Source organism: Anser brachyrhynchus (assembly GCF_964034855.1).
Source record: "Anser brachyrhynchus genome assembly, chromosome: Z".
Lineage (NCBI taxonomy): Eukaryota > Metazoa > Chordata > Aves > Anseriformes > Anatidae > Anser > Anser brachyrhynchus.
The window spans coordinates 44,291,638-44,309,020 of record NC_137697.1 but is presented as its reverse complement, the minus strand read 5'-3'; the positions used below and the strand labels follow the sequence as shown (position 1 = coordinate 44,309,020).

The following is a 17,383-nucleotide window of genomic DNA, read 5'->3' as shown; positions in this document are numbered from 1 at the left end:
CCTAATTAACTATGAGTAAGGGGTACTTTGTTATAATTTTGACCATTTTCTAATCCATGTTGGCTATAAAGAGTTCTGAAGAACTGTTTTTCTGCCTATTAATTCATTGTTAAACTGATGTGCTCACAGCTATAGGTGCAATGCTACCTAATCATCTTTTTCAAGACTTAGCATAGCTATGTCTTAAAGTATCACAGGAGATAACTAGAGTGTCAGTGACAAAGACTCTGGTAAAGACTTTCTTATGCCATTACTGTTCAAGAAAAAATACACAAGCTCTCTTTTCCATGACATCTGTAACATCTCAGTCAGTGACTAGTTCCAAGTAATTGTCTACTCTTGGGGTTGGTTGAGTGTTTCGTGATGAGGAATTTTTGTTATACTTGGATAAACTCACTAAAACTCAAACTTGACTTTTGGCTTGTAAAGAAAAAGGCTGGCTTCAGAAAGGACAAATATTTTCTTGGCTTGAGTTTTGGTCAACAGTGTCTCTTGGTGAGACTCTAGAAGCACCAGGGGAGTTTCAAACTGATAAATACGTCAAACACACAAGTTGCTTTTGATCAATGAAATTACTGGTAGAAAGCAAGATACCACTTTATTTGTAGTTAAAACTGGTGAAAACTTGCTTAAGATTATATTTCTTTTTGCATGGATAAATTCTGTAATAACCAATTAGCTACCAAACATTTCTTCTATGACAGCACATAATCTGAAAGAGAAAAGAAACAAAACCAAAAACGAAAACGAAAACAAACAACAACGGTGACAAAAATCCCTAAGTCCTTGTTAGTCTCATGTTTTACGTTATATGGCATGAATGTTTAATGTTTATTCACTACCTAAAAATATATGAGAATCATGTGAAAACTCTAGCCATTAATGCTGATTGAACAAAACCAGTTATAACATCATGATAGAGACAAATCCATCTTGAAACAATCTTGAAGTAATCTTTTAATTTATTTGTTTATCTACATAGAATAATCTTCTGGCTCTTCTACTCCAGTTTGTAAGACAATTTGTGATGGTGAAAGAATAGTAGTGTTTGTGTCCATTCCTCAGCTTCACATTATAGTTTACTGGGTAGGATAGCAGTAGTTGTCTCATCTCTTTTGTTCAGGGCATGTACACAGGCAAGTTCACTGGGAATGAGAATAAGCAGAATAAAAGTTACCCTTTTAAAAATTCATCAGAAGAGCTAGCAGAGTTGTCCTGCCTGTAATTAGGCCTGCTTGCAAATGGGGACTGTGCCCTAGAGCTTTCAGCTGAGAGGATTACAGTGGCTGTTAGAAAAAGTTTCACAGAAAGAAAACTTCTGCAATTATGAATGGGTTTTCATAATTTAAAACCCCAGGTGGGGTTCTTGCAGTGTTTTGTTAAGATGCTAATCAGTATAGCTGAAATGCTTTAAAAAATTTTGTTTTTCACAAAAGGAAATCCAATTCAACTATCATAAATTTTTATCATTACAAAGAAAATTCTGGCAGGCTTGACAAAGAATACAGATATAGTCCTTGCCCTCTGATCCCTGATGTGTCTCTTATTTGTGTTACAAATTATCAGTGTCCTATCTTTGCTACGCCTACAATGAGATAATAGGGCCCAGTATTTTGACACAACTTTTCTTGTACAAAACTAAGGGATTCTCCAATCCTCTCCATATGGGATTAGCTAGGGTTGCATGCATTTCTACTCTTGCATAAGATGGTTTCCACTAAGCATGTTTTCCATCTTCTTTCTTTGTTGTTGTGCCTTTCTCCTTTTGGAGTGTATCCTGGTTCCTGTGTGTTGTACTTGCCTTTCATTTATTTGGCAACTTCTATGTCTGCCTGTCCCAGTCGTTATTACACATTTTCTCTAATTTTTTCTACAAGGACTGTTTTTTTTTTTGTTTGTTTGTTTTTGTTTTCCTCTCTTCCTTATTCCTTCCTCATGCTGCCTAGGGAGCCCTCTACCCTTTGCCAAAGAAGATAAATCTCCATGTGACTCTTCTTTCTTACAGCGTTCTGTTTTAATTTCTTGCCTGATATTCTCCCGGCCTTTGTTCCTGGAAACCTCAAGACATCCTCATTATTTTTAATTAAACAATGCATTCATCAGTTGAGGGAGAGGAACCAGACATTGCATTTGTGTGCAGGTGTATCCACATGCAGTACGGACACTGACTTTTCTGACCAGTGATGAGCATTGCTCCTCACGGGTACATACCAGGACCAGCACTGTTTAACATTTTTGTTGGTGACTGAACAGTGGAATGGAGTGCACCCTAGACAGGTTTGCAGATGACACCAAGCTGAGTGGTGTAGTTGACACTTCAGAGGGAAGGGATGCCATCCAGAGGGACCTTGACTGGCTTGAGAGGTGGGCCTGTGTGAACCTCATAAAGTTCAACAAGGCCAAGTACAAGGTCTTGTATCAGGTCAATTCTAAGCACAAGTAGAGTCTGGTCAGAGAATGGACTGAGAGCAACCCTGAGGAGAAGGACCTGGGAGTATTGGTTGATGAGCTCAACGTGAGCTGGAAATGTGTGCTTGCAGCCCAGAAAGTCACCCATATCCTGGGCTGCATCAAAAGAAGCATGGCCAGCAGGTCGAGGGAGGTGATTCTCCCCCTCTGCTCTGCTCTCGTGAAACCCCACCTGGAGTACTGCATTCAGCTCTGGAGCCCCTAGCACAAGAAGGACACGGATGTATTAGAATAAGTCCAGAGAAGGGTCACAAAGATGGTCAAAGGGCTGGAGCAGATGGCCGACCAAGTTGGGGTTGTTCAGCCTGGAAAGAGAAGGCTTCAGGGAGACCTTAGAGTGTCTTTCCGGTATCTAAAGGGAGGCTACAGGAAAGCTGGGGAGGGAGCGTAGGGATAGGACAAGCAGTACTGTCTTTAAACTAAAAAAGGATAGATTTAGATTAGATGTTAGGAAGCTATTCTTCACTACGAGGGTGAAGATGAAACAGGTTGTCCAGAGAAGCTGTGGATGCCCTATTCCTAAAGTGTTTCAGTCCAGTCTGGGTGGGACATTGAGCAACCTGGTCTGGTGGGAGGTGTCCCTGCCCATGGCAGGGGGATTGAAATTAGATGGTCTTTAAGGTCCCTTCCAACACAAACCATTCTATGATTCTATAATCTCACCTAATCTCATTTTATTGAAAGCATATATAATAATCTCACTAAATGTCTGCCTCCAAACCCACCATTGTTAAACTACGTTATGTTACCTTCTTTGGAAATACTACATGATGTTCGTGTAAATTGAACCCCCATTAAATTTAATTGGAAACTCTTTTTTGGTTTCCCCAACCTCAGGGTTACATAACCAAGAGCAGAGAAGAAATAATATGAATTTATTTTCATGAGCCAACCTCTGTTGAGAAGTGAGGTATTTGCTGGAGAAGTCAGGTCATCTCTCTCTGTAACAGTAGTTATAAACCTTCTCCTTGTCATCATCTTTTTGTCTTCCTCTGCATTTATGTTTTCCGCCATGTATTTCTAGCCTTCTATTTCTGTTCCCCTACTACTGCTAGGGATGCCTCAGCTGCATCTTAGTAAGACTGCTGAGCCACGTCATCATTCTCCTTTGCACTCCCTAGAAAGTAGTCAGAACAACCTTCTGCTCTCCATTGCACATTAAAATAGCATTTGAAACAGAATTACTGCAAAATGTTTACCGTTCTTTATCATGGGTAATACACTCTCTGCTTACATCACACATAGATAAGCATGTATTCAATACGAAACAGCAATTGTGTAAGGTCTGTGTGAAAACCTAGCTGCAGATGCAATCTTACAAGTATATGTGAAAATAAAATGTTGGAGCACATGGCATTTGGAGAGGACTTATTTTTTTTTTTCTGGAGAGATATGTCTCAGTAAGTTGAATTACATTCAGCTGTAATACATTTTTTTTTTTTTAAAGAGGTGATTGGTTAGGGTGGGATTACAGCAATGAATGGTATCATGATAGCTTATAGAATCATAGAATATCCTGAGTTGGAAGGGAACCACAAAAATCATTGAGTCCAACTCCTGGCTCCAGACAGGACCACCCAAAAATCAAACTGTATATTTGAGAGCATTGTCCAAACACTTCTTGAACTCTGGCAGGCTCAGTGCCATGACCATTTCCATGGGGAGCCTGTTACAGATCACACATTATCACTGAGTCTCCACAATACAGTCTGGAGAAAAAAGGTATTATAGTAATAATAGTAATAATGATAACAACAACGATGACAACAACAAAAATAATTTTGTGCTATAAGGGGGTACTTAAAAAACAGGACTAAAAACACCACTATGTGGTATTACATTCAGTAGTTAGGGTCACTCAGCTCGTCTGAGTGCTTCTTGAAAATGTCAGAATTTTGCATAATGCATATGAAAAATGTACAACCTTAAGCATAAAGAAATAAAAGAAAAAGAAAGGGAGAAAGGGAGAAAGGGGGAAGGAAGGAAGGAAGGAAGGAAGGAAGGAAGGAAGAGAAAGAGAGAAAGAGAGAAAGAGAGAGAGAGAGAGAAAGAAAGAGAAAAAGAAAGAAAGAAAGAAAGAAAGAAAGAAAGAAAGAAAGAAAGAAAGAAAGAAAGAAAGAAAGAAAGAAAGAAAGAAAGAAAGAAAGAAAGAAAGAAAGAAAGAAAGAAAGAAAGAAAGAAAGAAAGAAAGAAAGAGAAAGAAAGGAAGGAAGGAAGGAAGGAAGGAAGGAAGGAAGGAAGGAAGGAAGGAAGGAAGGAAGGAAGAAAGAAAGAAAAAGAAAGAAAGAAAAGAAAGGAAGAAAAAGAAAGAAAGAAAAAAAAGAAAGAAAGAAAAAAAGAAAAAAGAAAGAAAGAAGAAAGAAAGAAAGAAAGAAAGAAAGAAAGAAAGAAAGAAAGAAAGAAAGAAAGAAAGAAAGAAAGAAAGAAAGAAAGAAAGAAAGAAAGAAAGAAAGGAAGGAAGGAAGGAAGGAAGGAAGGAAGGAAGGAAGGAAGGAAGGAAGGAAGGAAGGAAGGAAGGAAGGAAGGAAGGAAGGAAGGAAGGAAGGAAGGAAGAAAAGAAAGAAAGGAAGGAAGGAAGGAAGGAAGGAAGGAAGGAAGGAAGGAAGGAAGGAAGGAAGGAAGGAAGGAAGGAAGGAAAAGAAAGAAAAAGAAAGAGAAAGAAAGAAAGAAAGAAAAGAAAGAAAGAAAGAAAGAAAGAAAGAAAGAAAGAAAGAAAGAAAGAAAGAAAGAAAGAAAGAAAGAAAGAAAGAAAAAGAAAGAAAGAAAGAAAGAAAAAGAAAGAAAGAGAAAGAAAGAAAAAGGAAGGAAGGAAGGATATGAAAAAAAAGAAGAAAAATTATGGAGCTATCAAGTCTAAAATAATGTTTAAATGTTATAACGTTAGTTGAAACAACAACAACAACAAAACTAATATAAGAATCAGGAAGTCAAAGAACTAAATTAGGAAAACAGATTGGTAATGGCTAGAAATAAAAATAGGAGGTAAATTGAACACCATGAAAACTGTTATTAGCCCTCTAGCAGTAAAATTATTTTACTTATATATAGCCATGCAGATGGCAGAATATTTCATTAGCTTCAAGAGCTATTGGATCCAGCACTGATTTTCCAAAGGCCTAGGAAATCCATGTGAGAAAAATTAGGAGGTACTATTAAAAGAAAGAGCCAAAATAGTTTTACCAAACCAAATACATACAAATGCTCAAGAATGTGACTATGAGCAAGATTATTTGTATGCCCACATCTCAGTTCCATAATTCTAAATACCTGGACATCTAGTAAGTTTATGAGCATATCTGTTGGCCTCTGAGCATTTTATTTATCTATGTATTTATTTTACTAGGGTCAAATAGACTATACTATACTTCAGTATCCAATTAACTAAATTCCATTTCTGGAAGGTCTTGTATCTACCTTCCCATGAGCGTATCATTCTTTCCATTCACTGTTAGCAGATGGGAACTAATATTGAGTCATATTTTACCACAGTTATCTCAACAGAAAATGACAAGGACAGTTGTCCTATAATATGCTCCTAGATCAGACACTTTCGTATGTTAATGTATACATGAATTCTGGCACTTGTAGTGTCCCTTCCAAGTCAACTTATGTAAAAGAAATGTGGTTTGGGCATTTTGCCTTTTTTACACATTTGTTTCAAAATGAATTCTTAAATTAGAAATTAAGTTATTACCTTATATACCTTAGAAATTTATTATCTTAATTTATCTTACTGAAGTTGGTCTGGGTTATATAGTAGTTTTGCTTTTCGTTTGATGACAATGAATGCTAATATTTTTCATCTTGAGGTGATGTAGACTGGTGTTGATTTTTTAAAATGTTTTCATTTAATCAACAATATAGATCCAGCAGTGAACACCATGTGTTTGTTCACAGTCTGAGGAGAGGCACACAAAGTCTATATCTTTGTGAGTGCAAACTAAGGATTCCAACTGGGACAGGAACAATATTGCTTAGTTGCTTATGTCTTAATTACACAGAAAGATACTTGTGTGAATTGCCATTTTCCGATTCAGTGATAACAAATTATTGTATCTGTGCCATGAAAGACAGAGTGAACAGAATGTCCAGTTTTGTTCTGGACATATATTTGAAGCGTATGTTAGATCATGTTCAGCCAAAACAAGAATACCAGGAACAGTTTAAAATACAATGAATTTATGAATACTTTCACCATGACACACCCCCAAACACAATACTTTCTGTAGCTTTTAGTAAGTAATTGTGAAAGGTATTTAGACCAGACAGATCCACAAAATCACAAAAATAGCATACTACCATTCAGTTCAGAGAAAGGAATGGGATCTTCATCTGTGAGTGAGTAGGGGAATTTCTAAAGGTCACAAGGACCCATACATTAATGATGCGAAGGCAGGGAGATCAAAGACAGTCCAGGCCATAGTCTTGAAATGCAGATACAGAGAGATTACCAAGAGTGAAGAGTCTTTCTCTGCATTCCTCTTGCTCACCTAGGAATCTTGGAATGCTACACAAGCATGTAGACAAGCCCACAGACCCATCATAGAATCATGGAATGATTTTATTTTTTTTTTTAATTTTTTTCATTTGAAGGGACCTTAAAAATCACCTAATTTAAACACCCCTGCCATGGGCCAACTAGACTAGATTGCTCAATGTCCCACCCAGACTGGACTGAAACACTTTAGAAATAGGGCATCCACAGCTTCTCTGGGCAACCTGTTCCATCTTCACCCTCGTAGTGAAGAATAGCTTCCTAACATCTAATCTAAATCTATCCTTTTTTAGTTTAAAGACAGTACTGCTTGTCCTATCCCTACGCTCCCTCCCCAGCTTTCCTGTAGCCTCCCTTTAGATACCGGAAAGACACTCTAAGGTCTCCCTGAAGCCTTCTCTTTCCAGGCTGAACAACCCCAACTTGGTCGGCCATCTGCTCCAGCCCTTTGACCATCTTTGTGACCCTTCTCTGGACTTATTCTAATACATCCGTGTCCTTCTTGTGCTAGGGGCTCCAGAGCTGAATGCAGTACTCCAGGTGGGGTTTCACGAGAGCAGAGCAGAGGGGGAGAATCACCTCCCTCGACCTGCTGGCCATGCTTCTTTTGATGCAGCCCAGGATATGGGTGACTTTCTGGGCTGCAAGCACACATTTCCAGCTCACGTTGAGCTCATCAACCAATACTCCCAGGTCCTTCTCCTCAGGGTTGCTCTCAATCCATTCTCTGACCAGACTCTACTTGTGCTTAGAATTGACCTGATACAAGACCTTGTACTTGGCCTTGTTGAACTTTATGAGGTTCACACAGGCCCACCTCTCAAGCCAGTCAAGGTCCCTCTGGATGGCATCCCTTCCCTCCAGCATGTCGATCGCACAATGCTGATTGGTGTCATCAGGAAACTTGCTGCAGGTGCAATCAATTTCACTGACCATGTCACTGATAAAGATGTTAAATAGTGCCATTCCCAGTACCAACACCACTCATTAATGATCTCCACTTGGACATCGAGCTATTGACTGCGACTCTTTAAGTGCAACCATTCAGCCAACTCCTAACACACTGAGTGGTCCATCCATCAAATTCATGTCTCTCCGATTTAGAGACAAAGATGTCACTGGGGACAGTGACAAGTGCTTTGCACAAGTCCAGGTAGATTATGTCAGTTTCTCTCCCCCTATCCAACAATGCTGTAACCCTGTCATAGAAGGCCACCAGATTTGTCAGGCACAATTTGCCCTTAGCAAAGCCAGGTTGTCTGTCACCAATCGCCTCCTTATTTTCCATATCACTTAGCCTAGTTTCCAGGAGGATCTGCTCCATGATCTTGCCAGGAACAGAGGTGAGGCTGACTGGCCTGCAGCTCCCTCAGTCTTCCTTTTGTTTTCTTTTTTTTAATGGAGGTTATGTTTCCCCTCTTCCAGTCACTAGGAAATTCACCGCACTGCCACAACTTCTCAACTGTGATGGATGGTGGCTTAGCAACTACACCTACCAGTTCCCTCAGGATCTGTGGATGCATCTTATCAGGTCCCATGGACCTGTGCACCTTCAGGTTCCTTAGATGGTCTCAAACGTAATCTTCTTCTACAGTGGGTGGTTCATCATTATCCCAGTCCCTGCCTTTGCGACGTGGGCTATGTGGGTTAAGTCAGGTGAATTATTTTTATTTATTTATTTATTTGGGTAGTAAATATTTTGTTCTCTGTGGAACTATGTTCTGTTTGTTTATTTAAAACTGATAGTTTAGTGCCTCATAAGGTGGAATTTTAGAAGTTATTTCTGGTTGTTTTTTGGCTATCAAACTGAGAAGGAGGTGTACTAAAAAGATTGTACCTAGCAATTCTATGAGCAATTGAAAAAACACAACAGCTGTCATATGTTAATAAAATGCCCAAGTGGATAGGCATAACTCATTGCCTTATGACTACAAAATCTCTTGAGGAGAATAACAAATCACCATAATGTATACTAATGGTGAACATGAAAGATAAGAAAAATCATAGGAAGGCAGAGAACATGCTATTAAATATATCTTGAGGAATTTTATACATAGTTTATTCCAGCTAATTCATAGAATATATCTCACTCAGGAGATACTAGGAAGCCCTCGTTATCATTCTTTCACTCTCATAGCAAAATGGGGAAAACCAAAATCTATCAAATGTCTGTGTATCTCTTCATTTGCATAATGTTTATTCTAGGAAAAAAAAAAAAAAAGGTATATTTCCTGGAAAACAATGCACCAATACTGACCTTTATCACTTAGTCATTTTGGAATGTATTTTCTCTGAAATAACACAAGATAAGTGTATTGCACAGTTAGCTCCTATGCTTACAAAAGTTTTAAAGTCATGTGACTTTTCTTCTCTGGGATTAGTACCAAATTCTATGTCAACAAATTTCCATAGGGATTGCTGAATGCCTTCATACAAGTCCTAAATAGCTGTACTTTTTTAAAGCCAAGGAAACAAAATATTTTTAAGTACTTTTTCTTCAAATGTGCTGCTGATGAAGAAAAGCATGAGGAAATACTGAGAAGAAACCAAACTGTGGTGAAAGAATCTCCTGTTGAACAGAATTGTTCATCAATTCCAACAGCAGCAGAAAGTAAATGAAAATGTGACCTGAATCAGAAGCTAAAAAAAAAAAGAAAAAGAGTAGAATTTAAGCCTGTTAGAAATGCTTCTGTCAGATTTTTGGCATAGTTTTATCCTTATATTATACATCTAAAATACTGTAGGTACGTTCTCAAAATAATAATAATAATAAAACTGTAATAGACTTTAAAGCAATTCTTCTTGAAGAAGCAATAGAAGTTTAATGGAAACCATCTGTTAAGATGCTTAAAATCAAGAGGCCATTGTTTTAGTTGGTTATTTTGATCTCTTTCTGTGATTTTTAACAACAAATTATTTGCAAAAATACTCTCTTTAAACAAGCTCAAGACCGAATATCTTTATTTCCTTTATTCCCCCATTTTAGGCAAAGAGGGGAGATTTCAATCATACCGTACCTTTATTTACTTTAAAACTGCTTATATGCTATTTTATTCATGGCAATAAGCTCCCAGAACCATTTGCTACATTGTATTTTACAAAGCCTTAATGCTAAAGCTTTCTTGTAAGCATAGCATAGTAAATTGAAGTATGTTGTTAATATCTCCTAACAGCCAGCTTTTTCTTCCCTGTCTTTTAACATTGTACTCTGTCTTCTGCTCAGTAAGATGTATTCTCAAGGGACATACAGCTAAAAGACAGCAATGAGATAGACTCTGTCTCTGCAATATCTAATAAATATTTTATTTTATTAAAGCAAACCATTAATAATAATAATTAAAAAAAAAATTCTTACCGCACAATTATTAACTTTTAACTTTCCTTCATTTAGAGGCCATCTCTGTATATAGTGTTTCAGTGTAGTCTCTGAGACTGCCCTAAACTAGTAGGTTTCAGTTCTGTTAGCAACATAGCTGTAGCTAGAAAATTTTGCACAGGTAAAATGCCAGAGTATTTTCTTGCTCCACACACCTTTTGCACTTGCACCATTTCAGAAAAGGGAATTTTGTGCTGTCTTGACTACTACCAATTCCAGAACAAGCTAATGTAAAGCTGACTCTTGAGAGGTCTACATGAGCTGCATTCATGGGAGCATATGGAGGCAGTAAATCCAACAGTGGTTTATAAAGTAGACATAGCTACTGAGGAATGAGCAGATCAAGTGAAGTGAGGTAAATTGACTGTATGGGTCTAACTGAGAAAAGGAGTGGAACTGCTGATCAGCTTAAAGCACATGGGTAGAAATTGCAACTTCTCCACAGCTTATATGTTTTGTCTGGCTGTGTTCTAAACATACTGGATGTTAATTCCTAACACAGGTTCAGACTTTTCACTACCTTTCTGGCACAAGAGCATGTTCTTTACCTATGTTTAGGTTTCAAAATAAAGTTTATTCCTCATTGTATAATCGTATTTATGCTCTTGCATCCATAACAGAACTACCATTTTAAGATATTGCTCTAGTTTGATTACAAAAATAATGTTCAAAGCAAAAAACTAATGTTTTACAGAATATCAGTAACCTAGATGTTGTGCTTGGGAGGACATACATATGCAGTTCCCTAGTTTGTGTTATTATATTGTAATTTTGTGTAGGTAGATTGAGAAATTCTTGTAATGTTCACTTGTCTGAGCAAATATGTAGCTGTAGAGCTCCCTCTAGCAGAGTTTAACAATTCCCAGTCATTTTATCCACTGTGTCCTCTGAATTGACTATAATACTGCTTTTCTGATTGTATTATTAAAATATTGCTTCATATAGATGCTTTTTTTCGGCAGTTAAAGCTATATATTCTAGGTATCAAACCTCTTTAAAAAAAGATCTATGCAGTGCAGGAATATTATTTTCATCACAAACTTAAAAGAGGAGAGCAAAATACTTTCATCTTAAAAAGATGTGAAAAGATGTCTAAAAGTTTCAGCTGTACATTTTTCTGAATGTAACAATCCTGCTTAAAAAACATAGCAACTACCTAACCACTAAAAAAGGATAAACAATTAATTTTCAGTGTGCATAAAATTAGAAAAAAAGTGAGTTCAAGTTTTTCTATGAAACCTGTTTATATATAAAATAAGCACTTTTTAATAAAACTTTATTTTTTTTTACTAAGTTGAAAATGCATTAATCTCTCCATGAAACTTGAATGTAGCAACCTTTTTTAAAGTGACAGCAGTTTGCTTCTTTAATATTTTTTCTGATCTTCATTATATATATCCTCTATGATTTGCATTGATTAAAATATTTGATATAATGTAGCAGGTTTTTTCTTACAATCACCGTTTGCTTGCTTCTTTATTTCTGAAACTATAGAAATACATTCATTCTCTTAATTAAATAGATTTGTAAAAAAATCTATTGAAGAGATCAAACAGAAAATGAAAGGGTAATAAAGGTATCATGATCACCTTTGTTCAACTTCAACCTAAAGTTCTGAGGAACAGAAATTGAGCAGTTTCATTAAAATATGACTGTCCAGTGAACTATTAAAGCAGACAACTCATGTCTGAATACTCAGAAAAACAGAATTTTTATTATTATTATCAAAATCATCATCATCTTGATTTAAGATAAAGCCCCCAAATCCCTAGAGCTTTAATATCTGTTGCTGGAGTACTATGATTGCCAAATTTATTTGTCTAAAACAATGACAGCATTTGTTCTTAAACAATATAAACTACTGATGGATGTTAGGAAGTCAAATTATGCAAGCTACTGATATATGCTATGGATTTTAAATCAGTCATTTAAAAGATGAAAGAGGGATTCATGTGGAATGATCAATCATTTAATGGGTGTTTCTCCTTTAAATGAAACTCTGCTTTAGAAGACAGTTTGCAGAAGTTTGACATGATACCTTAACTACCTTAAAATTGCATGCTTTATAGTTTCTGAGACCAGGATCAAAACTTTGGTGGGATTCAAGGCCACTTTGGTGGCCTTACAATTTTCAAACCATTAAAGGGAAAATGATGCCCTCTCTCTCTCTCTCTCTCTCTCTCTCCATTTTAAGTTGTCTCCTCATTCATTCATTAGCTTTGCTTGTATTTATGAATCACAGTTCTTAACAGAAGAGACATTTGATTTTGCATACTGGCAAAGAAGAAAAAACTGAAGAAAAGTTAGTAGGGAAAAATTATGATGTGTTAATATGGGCAAAATGACACTCCACTGCCAGCCAGATCTGAACTGCACATTCATGCTGGTTCAACAAATGCAGCTGCTCTCCTATGTGCTAGGGACTGAACAGTTTGCAACAAAATTGTTTGCAGTGCAGAAAAGGGGAGGAAGACTTTGCCCTCTAAGAATTTTTTTTTTTAAGAGGCAATGGTCCTTCTCACTAGTTTTTTTTCATAGGCCAAAAGGGAGAACAGGAGGAACAACTTGCTCATTTGGCGTATTTCCACTACTGAGATGGCCATTTCATAGGTCAGGAGGGACAGTTAGAGGAAGAGCTTGCTTATTTGGCCAATTTCCACATAATTTCCTGCAATCAAACCATATCCCTGTTTGCTTTTGCTGTGCCTTCATCTCTTGTTGGTTTTTTTTGTTTGTTTTTTGTTTCTCATGCACAGAAGTCTAAAGGAGTATATAAACTATATGATCCTCCTAGAATATAAGGACATGCATGTTTCTTGGTTGTTGAAGCATACAGGATCTAAACTTCATGGCTTGAGGTAAAAAAAGGAAAAAAAAATCAATCTAGCCTTGTATAAATATAAAGTGGAAAAGAGTTATCAATTAAGCCTTTAGATAGACTGTGAAACATCAGTGATAGCTACTTGGTTGCATATGAACCATAAACAACCATATTTCCCTTCTATTTGCTAGCACTAAACTAAGCCTGAACTTGTTTTGTTGTTGTTGTTGTTGTTGTTTTATTTTATTTTATTTATTTTATTTTATTTTCCTAATGAAGCTTTGGTTTAAAAATGAATTTAAGATTTTGATTAAATGGTAAGAGTCCTACCCATGTAACTTGTTGTGTTCACAACCCCCATAGCTGTAGTTGAAGGTGTAAGAGGCCATTTATGCAGGTACACTTGGCTACAAAGAAGGAAGCTATCTAACCAAACTTCCTCAGCAATGCACTCAACTCCAGTCTTCAGTAAATTGAATTTTGTTAACTCATAGGTTGTATTATAGACACTCCCTGATCACCCTCTCCCAGATTCTTCATTGCTTTGCAAAAAGTGATTTATCTGGCCCATTGTAACATTTGGAAAACTTTTCCAGAAGAGATATTTTTATTTGTAAAAATCAAAGAAAGTATTTCTGCCAGTATCTGCAGACTGATGAATGAGGGTTAAAAACATAAGTAATGTACAAAGAAATCTCACTACATTATGAAGAAAACTAGAGGTGCTGCTTTGTCACCAATGTGCAGATATCAAACACAGTTTGCCTGAGGCAAAAAGAAAACAGCATTATCTCACCTGTATTGTATAAATAGCCAGCTTTTCTAGGTAACTGCAGGAAGACAAATTATAATGCATATCTAAAAAAAAAGAGCACAGGCACAACAGTTATATTTAAAAAATATTACTCTCCATTTAAAGCAATATCCTATTTATGAACAACTTTGTACAACAGGTTAAACAGGTTTCAAGTCACACTTCACACCTGCACTTGCAAGGGTCCTGTGTTTTTCAATCAGCAGCTGTAGTTCTGTCTAATTTTTATTTCTATATCTTTGCTTCTGATGGTAAGATACCTAAGTGAGTTAGCATCTTGTTGCAAACCAAACAAAACGAAAAAAAGACAAAAACAAACAAACAAACAAAAAAACAACCTAATTTGTCTGTAATCCCAAGACTTCATTAGTACTTACTCTACAAACAGAAAACTCATATTCTGATTTCAGACATGAAGGGGAGTCCAAAACATCCCTAGAGGCATTACAGACTAGACTAACGCTTTCAAAATCCACTGAGTAATATTTGTTCTCACTTACTGAGAAATGGAAGGGCTCCAGCTAGAAGCTGTTTTGGCTAATTGTATTTCCAGAAAAATGTGGGCCAGTTTGAGAGAGTCCGGGGAAGAGCAACAATGGCAAGCAGAAGTCTAGAAAACATGAGTCTAGAAACATGTCCAGTGGGAAAAGACTGAAAAAATGTGTTGGGTCTAAAGCACACAAAACCTTGAAGAGCAGTGCCTGACAGGCTGCTGTTGAAAAGAAAAAAAGGAAACAAATTTTCTTCTTGTCTTAAACTAATGAAGTAATAGTTTAAAAAAATAATATCAGACCTAAGGAAAAAATAGGCTTTGTAACAGTTATGATAGTTTAACGCTGGAACTAATCACTTGGAGAGCACGTGTTTTCCATAACTGAGGTTTCATATCTCCTGATTGATTAGATAAGCAACTGTCAGATAGACACTGGCGTTATGACTGTTTCTTGTGTAGGAAGCCTTACGGTAAGGAAACAAAGCACGGAAATACTGTATGAAAATTAGGTCTCTCTGTGGGTCAGAATTATCGTTGCTGTAGGAATAAACTTATTTTCACTTCATGGATGCTCACAAAAAGTCTTCCATGGAGGAAGAGCTCTCCTGGGGGACATCCCTCATGAAGGGAAAGCTGGACCCTAAACATCTGCACATAGGGATGACAATATTTCATTGAAAAAGTGTGCAGCTGGATCAGTTGAGAAGTTGTCAGTGATATGCAACTGAGAATCCAAACCCAGACGTAATGCAACAATGAGCAGCAATGAAATGAAAACCAGAAATAAATATAAAGAAAAATATACATTCTGGGGTTAAGACGTTATCTCTGACAAAGTCACATTGACACCAGCCTTGCTAACTACAATGCAGTTTAGTTTTTACCAGGCAACACAGCCTTTCAGGTAATGGTGACATAATGCACTTCTCATCTTCAGGGTGCTCTGCAAACAGGAACTAATGACCCTCTACAATGGAAATCTTTGAGCTCTTTGTTGACTGATGCTTCCTGGCTTTGGCTCATGATGAGCGTTTTGCAGCTTGACAATTTGTTTATTTCTACTGACCAACCTCATTGAAGTACATCAGCTTCTTTGCTTTTATTCTTATCTGTCCCAGTGTAGTAAGACAGAGAGGGAGGAGCAGATAGGAGCTGATGAGTAAAACTAAGAACATCTCTTATTATGTCAATTTTTTCCCCCACTTCAATACAAGCAAAACCCCACTAGAGAGTAGCTTGGAAACCCTTTAGCCATGTACCCTTGGGTTTTTACCTGTTTAACAGGGGTCCTGCACAACTTGTGTTTTATGTTCTGTCACCATGATTTCTCTATACTTTAGCTAGTCTCCTGGTGCCACTGTTTGCCATTGGCCTGCCTTCAAAGCAAGCGCCTGTGGACAGTACTCATACAGTATGTAACATACCATATGCTTTGACAACTCATGTGGTCTTAATGGGTTTCCCAGTTACAGAGGCTAAAAGAGCAAGGCAGCCTGTTCAGCAGGCTACCACATAGCAGTTCTTATGAATAAATCCTTTAGATAGGAAAAAATAAATAATTTCTACAATGTTTGTTTTTTATCTGGTATATATAATGAAGTCTTTCTCTCCTGTGGCAGGGGAAAGTGCAAATAGGATATCTGCAATGTCACTTAAATGAATAATGACCTGGAGGCTAGTTAACTTAATTTCTATAAGCTTCATGATCTCTTCAGTGCTTGCAGCTAGGTGGCACGTTGAAGAAGGACGTCTAGAAATCAGTGATTATCTTTGTTCATCTATGCTATTGCATGCTTGCTTTAAATCTATACAGAAGAAACACAGCTTTCAGAAAACAAGGCTATTTATATGTCTCACCTTGCAAAACAGTAAGGAGATGAAACGTTGTATGGAGCACTTCCTTTGATTTACTTGCAGCTTTTGAAGCAGCATCTCATTATCTTCTCTTTACCCACTTCTGTTTTCTTTGACTCTGTTATCTTAGTCAGCTTTCAATCACCTCTATACTGGCTTCTCCTCATCCTGGATCAATTCCCCTGACTGTTGTCTTCTTTTTCTCTGCTAGAGTTAATACCGTAAAATGTTTTGTTACATAATAAAAATAGTAATTCTTCTACAGTGATATGCTGAAGACCACAGAGCAATTTAATTCCCAGAGTATCTAAAACACATTCAGTTTTTTAAACTTTTCTTGGAGCCATATTTCATATTATACAGGGTTTGCCTATGCTGCTTTTCATATTCTTCTCTTGTATATTAACATTCCCATTCTTGCCACAGAATTTGAAACTCAGCTGCAGATGTCTATAGATCCTGCCATACACTTTCCTTCATTGTACAGTTTGTATTCAGCAGCTCCCACCTCCTTTTTATGTGGGACATGCAGGTAGGGAGAGGATGAAGTAGCCCAGTCAAGTTCCTTTGTTTCTGACATAAATTAGGAGGGGCTACAAATTCTTTAAAAATGAACACTATGGTCCCTTATGGGATAATTTTCCTGCAGGAAGCAGATTTTCTGCCATTTTTGATCATTCAAAATTTCTTTGATGTTCTAACTTGCTCTTACAGCTTGGCAGAGTTTTCAGTTTCAACATTTATTTCAAAGAGAGACTTCCTTCCACTATGAGAATGAATGGCTCTCAAGCTATTCTCTATTTTTACTGCTCTGGCAGAACAGGAAGAACGAAAGAAGAGCTAAGAATTTTTCTCTTTATAAATAAATGATAATGCAATTAATCTACTCTGTCCTATTAGCTAATATTTCCAGGTATTATATGCATTAACAAATAATGCTAAAACTGTAAACAGTGTTTTATACTTGCTTATTTTAAGATACCCTTCTTGTATTATATTTAAATGTATTTGTCAAGAAGAACCATGCAGAGTGTTAATGACTCCTGTGAACATATTCTCCA

General features: G+C 36.9%; 1 long non-coding RNA gene across 1 annotated transcript; it reads right to left on the bottom strand.

Annotated features, from left to right (window-relative positions):
• Window positions 1-690: 690 nt before the first annotated feature.
• LOC308186147 lies at window positions 691-16,730 on the bottom strand. The gene is made up of 3 exons (XR_013943928.1): window positions 16,326-16,730; window positions 13,958-14,019; window positions 691-1,145 (listed from the first exon to the last, which is right to left on the bottom strand). It is a non-coding gene; the product is annotated as an uncharacterized lncRNA (long non-coding RNA).
• Window positions 16,731-17,383: the final 653 nt, after the last annotated feature.